This window comes from Lycium ferocissimum, chromosome 10, assembly GCF_029784015.1.
Source record: "Lycium ferocissimum isolate CSIRO_LF1 chromosome 10, AGI_CSIRO_Lferr_CH_V1, whole genome shotgun sequence".
Lineage (NCBI taxonomy): Eukaryota > Viridiplantae > Streptophyta > Magnoliopsida > Solanales > Solanaceae > Lycium > Lycium ferocissimum.
This window is the reverse complement of record NC_081351.1, coordinates 59,182,275-59,188,220: the sequence shown is the minus strand read 5'-3', so window position 1 is coordinate 59,188,220 and position 5,946 is coordinate 59,182,275.

Here is a 5,946-nt window from a genome sequence, read left to right as displayed (position 1 = left end):
TAATGGACATGCATATGAACAATGATCTATTTAAAGTAAGACTTTACTAAATTAAATAAATAAATAAATAATTATTCCATAAAGAATAAAATATAATACTATAATTAAACCGCATGGTTAATAGTATATCCTAACAACAACTAATAGTCTAATTAACATACTGAAGTTTATATCATTATCTTGTGTTTCTTTTTTCATATTTGACTTTACACCATAATTAAGACGGCAAATAGTGGCACGCTGTATGTCTGTTTAATTAAAAATGATATAAGGCGCAGACACCTTTATGGGTCTCAAATCTAACAAATGTCAGTAAAGGAAAAGAAATTAAGAGGAATAAGTGCACATTAATCAATTTTTTTCATCCTCTTGCTTGTGCGGGGGATAAATATTAACATCGAAAAGAAAAAAAGTTTCAAACTATAAGTCAGATACCTAGAGCCCGTTTGGCTTAGCTTATAAGTTCTTTGAATATCGTTTTCAACTTTTTTGAGTGTTTGGCTAACCAGCTTATAAGCCATTTTGTGCTTAAAATAAACCCAAAAAAATAAGTTGACCTGTTTGACTTAGCTTCCAAACAGGCTCTTAAACTTCTCAGTGGAATTAAAAGGAATTAGTCAATGGCCTACCACTCGGTTCCATGGCCATGTTGACGTAGCAAGAAAATGAGGTAAAAAATAGGCCAAACCCATCGACAGACACCTGTGGTCGTCTACTTCTTTCACTTGAGCACCTAAAATGACCCTTGTTCCGTTTAAACACTTCAGGTGGGTCATTCCTATTCCACTTAGACACTTTTTGCACCGTTATCTGAGCAAAACCAACACCAAAGGGGGCGCCACCTCATTACACATCCAACCAGCCCAAAAGCCCCAATTTTTAATGGTCAAAACTCCACGAATTTACAAATTAGTGAATTTACAATTAAAATGAGTTGGCACAATTTAATTGAGTTGGCACAATTTAATTGGCACAATTTAATTGGCCACTTAATCCACGTAGGAGACGATCGGTGTTGGTTTTGCTCCGATAACGGTGCAAAAAGTGTCTAAGTGAAATAGGAATGACCCACTTTGAAGTGTCTAAACGAACAAGGGCCACTTTTGTCAAGTGAAAAAGTGGATGCACAGATGCGTATTTGTCGATGGGTTTGGCCTAAAAAATATGCAGCTATTAATGTAAGTATTATTTATTAGCCATGGGTAATTGACTTAATGTGGTTATTGCAAAATTAGATGTTGAACCTCGGATGAGTTCATAATAAATATTATATCTCTTAATTAATTAATTTTGGATGGATAAGAATGAGAAGGAAATATATTTTTTTCATCAAAATATATCATCATAGATTTTTCCATGTTCAAGTCAAAGCAAGCATCTTAATTATATCATTAAGGAGTGAACATGAAATGTTTTCAAGCGGAAGCAAATACTATCATTTAACGGATCGTTTGTTAATTGCTTTCTAGAAACAAAACAAGTGAAAAACAAAGATGATCTAGAGTGGCTTCTTGATCTATCTTGAAAATGAAGGGTGAGATCTATAAAAAAAGTAAACAAAATGTTGTTATGGTCAATTTATTACCGGGACATCTAAATTCATTCAAATAAGGATCGAATAAATATTTTTATTTCAGTGGACAAATTATAGTATACATATCTGTAAAAAAAGTAAACAAAATGTTGTCATGGTCAATTTATTACCGGGACATCCAAATTCATTCAAATAAGGATCGAATAAATATTTTTATTTCAGTGGACAAATTATAGTATACATATTCAAAAAAAAAAAAAAAAAAAAAAACAGTTTCCTCAAGACGCAAGATGGCTAGGTGTGCAAGTCCACTAGTCCAGGCTGTTTAATAATAATAGTAATAATGATCCAGCAGTTGAACAACTTTTACCCTTAGATCCTTACTGAGACTCATAATTCAATATGTATATTCTGGTATATATAATTGGGAGGTCAACTAATCCACCTCCCAAATATTCGACTCTTACTATATTACTAGTGGTATTGTCCGCGCTTCGCCCGGTTAGTAAAAAATTTAGTGAAACTTTTAATTAGTCTTTCTATAAATTGTCAGTACAAAAGTGAAATGTTCGTCTATATGTATACAACAATTAAATCACAAGTACAAATATTTTTTGAGATTAACTTTAATCTTGCCACATTGTTTTTTTTTTTTTTTGGGCACAAATAGTGAACAACTACAATAAATATCAATATACATAGATCAAGAGCTAAGAATGTGAGAAAAGAAACACTTCAGATATTACAAATTGGAGACTTAGAAATAGAAAACGAATAATTTATCTCTTTTAATTAATTAATTTGTCAATTACTGTATAAATTTCTTTCAATTTAGTTCTATTCGACAGCTACTATGCAAATGCTTTAAGTAAGAGAAGAGGAAGAAATCAAAGTTATTAGATGTTTGCACAAAAAATGAGAGAGAAAAGCAAAAACATTATAAAAAGACAGTTAATTTTATCTTTTTCCATAATTTCTCGTATTTTTATAATAATAATAAATAAATAAATAAAAGAACACAAAGAAGAAAAATTAGAAGAAAAGATTATATCAACAATTATTTATGTTTGTTGGTAAATCTTTCTCTCAAAAACGTTACCTTCTATTCAAAAGAACTTTCTCTCCGAAATCTTGAAGCAAATCTTTTTTTTTTTGTCCTTCTAATTTGATGTGAAATTCATAAATATGTTTCTGAATATGTTTCTCTACAAATAATTAGTCCTACATGGTTTAGTTGTAGTAGTTAATGGGAGTACTTACGGTTAAAGAGAAAGAATATGAACAACATCAAAAGTCAGTAGCAAGAACCTAAGAATTCAAAAAGAAGCTAAAGAAAATTAGAAGCAAATGAGGAATAGAAATGTGAGTTAGATTCGGACTAAAAAAACATTTATATTGTATATATGATTTCTCTCTCTCTCTCTCTCTCTCTCTCTCTCTCTCTCTCTCTCTCTCTCTCTCTATATATATATATATATATATATATATATATATATATATATATATATGGTCATGCTTGGTTTATGTTTGGGTGTGTGTGTGTGTGCAAGAAGGGATGTAAAGAGGCAGAAACGCTTCGTAGAATTTAATAAATTTTAGTCGGTGTAATTGTGTAGTTATGACTTATGAGAATAGAATTTAATAATATTTTTCAGTTTTTCTAACATAGCATATTTAATATAATTAAGAGGGGTAGAAAAGTTATTTTCTTTTAATATAGCACATAAATGAGGATAAAAAGGCCCCAAAAGGAGAGAAGAGCTAAGTGGCAATCCTAATTACAAAATTTATAGTTATCCCCTCAACGATAATCAACTTTCATTAATAAAAAAGCGAAAATATAAGTATATCTGTGACTGTGTGTGAAAAATAACAGTCCCTTCAAACTACTGTGTTAAAGTCACGTCCAAGAGACTATTTTCGGCTCTTTGGCTCTTACTCCTCATATTCCAAGAGAGCTTCTGATTGGAAATTGTTACACCATTTTCGGTCATATCAAGCAAAAAGTATAGCAAATTGCTATTGTCATTACTTCCATATCCTGATAATTCCAGCACATCATACAAAGAGTGAAGTACACTTAATCCAGCATCCTTTTTGAATATAAATACCTTTTCAAATCATATCCTTTTGCAGCGCATATTAATAAAAAAAGAAATTATATTCCGAACGCTAACAAAATTATAGCAAATTCAAAAAAAATGATCAGAGACCTAATTTTCGGTTAGATCTAGCACCTATAAAATTGAAGATTCATTGAAAACAAAAATATAAATGACATGTGATAATAGAAAATGAAAGAAAAAAAGTTAAAATAGCAAATTTGATAATTAAACAGAACAATTACCTCTAATTCCATTTGCAAAGTATGATTCCAATTCTCAATATTGAAAAAAGCCCTTTATTTTGTATCAACTTGATGAACATTACGAAATTCTTATTCCCAAACAAATCACACCAAGTACTTATAACGTGAAACAGAAAAATCCATTACAACATAATAAAGAAAATAGTATCAAAATCTAAGAAAAAATCTTACTACAAAATAAAGAAAATAGTACCCCAAATGTTTTTGCTAAAACGTAATTACAGAACCCTATCAATATTCTGGTATGGTAGTATCCCATACTCCATGAGAATATATTGAGGTAAGGGGCATTAGAAGTTAAGGATTAATGGAGGATAATTGGCCCCTTTAAATTCTGTAATTAAGAGTGATAGGGCCTTTCAAGTTTTCCATGACGTGCACGTAATGTTGTAACTGAAAATTAGGATATGTGCAGACGTGTGCTTGTAAAAGGGCAAAGAATTACGTGGGCTATTTATTTTAATAGACTAAAAGAGATGAAAGAAGGAAAAAATGTCAAAAAAAAGATAAATACGTCTTGCCATGTAAAGTGCATATCAATCCATGCCTATCTTTCACTTTATATTATATATAGATTTTCACAATTTCATTGTCAGCCATTAAGTACCCGTTTGGCCATGAAATTTTTTCACTTTTTCCCGGAAAATTATTCCATTTTATTTGAAAATCAGCGTTTGACAATGAAAATTTTATATTTGGAATTTGGAAAACAACTAAAACCTTGTTTTCACTTTTTTTTTTTTTCACTTTCAATACATTCAAACAACCAAATATTATTTGCAAAAACTATAACCAAACACAACTCCATCTTCAACTCCAACTCCAAAATTCCAAATAAAGTGAAAAATATTTGGTTTTCATGGCCAAACACCTACTAAATATACTCCGTATGGCCAATTTGCTTGATAATTGTGCGAAAACGAGTTGGGCTTAAACATACTTTCAACAATTAAAACTGCTAAAATATGTTAGCTGCTAGCCTGCTACGCTAGCGCTCCTTAGTCCCTAGCGGTCTTAACTTTCTCAACTTAACTAATTTTCTGAATAACTTAAAAAATAGTAAGTACGTCCGGATGTAATTATATTCTGCATTAGTTTCGCGAATGATCAATCAATTTTTATTTTACTACACCAAAGTCACTAAAGTATTTTTAGAAAATCAAGCTACTTCGCCTAAATATCACAAAAGTCATATTATTTTTTTGTAACAATAGAACCCCCGATCTTTGTCTTAGTATCATAAAGAGTAGCTAAGCAAGTAATGTTATAACCAAAAAGTCATTCAATTATGCCTAAGTATCATATAAAATGTCATTTTTATTTCCTCTTAATGACTTTCTATAATACTTAGACAAATTATAAGCTGATTGACTTTTTTATCATAAAAAATAGTTTAGTGACTTTCGTGATACTTAGGTAAAGTTGAGTGATTATGTTTGTTACAAAAAAAATAGTTAAGTAACTTTATTGCAATAATGTAAATTTTGAGTGACCATCGAAGGGGTTCAACATTGATCTCTACCTCGTATATTAAGTTCTTAAAATTATATGTACATAAGAAGAGGACTAAACCTTACCGCCCAATCCCTAATGAAGATTAAACAAACTCAATCTTATACAAAGAGGAAGGGGTATTAGGATCACAAAAAACCTCAAATTAATATAGGATTCCTCCTATTTACATTATGTCCTGTCCCAGTATAAACTAGGGAGATTCTTCAGCTTCATGTTAAATATTGTGGAGCCAGGCAGAGAGAACTATTCAACTGAAGAGGGGGATTGTAACAGGAGCGGATCCAGGATTTAAACTCTGTGGGTTCAACCTTTTAAGATTCTTAGTTTGAACCCGTTGTACAAATGGAAAGGTGGCTAGATTCGACTCAACGTTACAATTCATGGAGTTGGGACAGACTGAGTTGCAGTTAGAGGGTCATGGAGCTTAAAATGTGTCTCCGTCAACAAATCGTGGAATTTTTTACCGAAGTAAGTCATTATTTAATCCAATTCACTAAAATAATACGTTTTTTTTTTTAAAATTTACAGA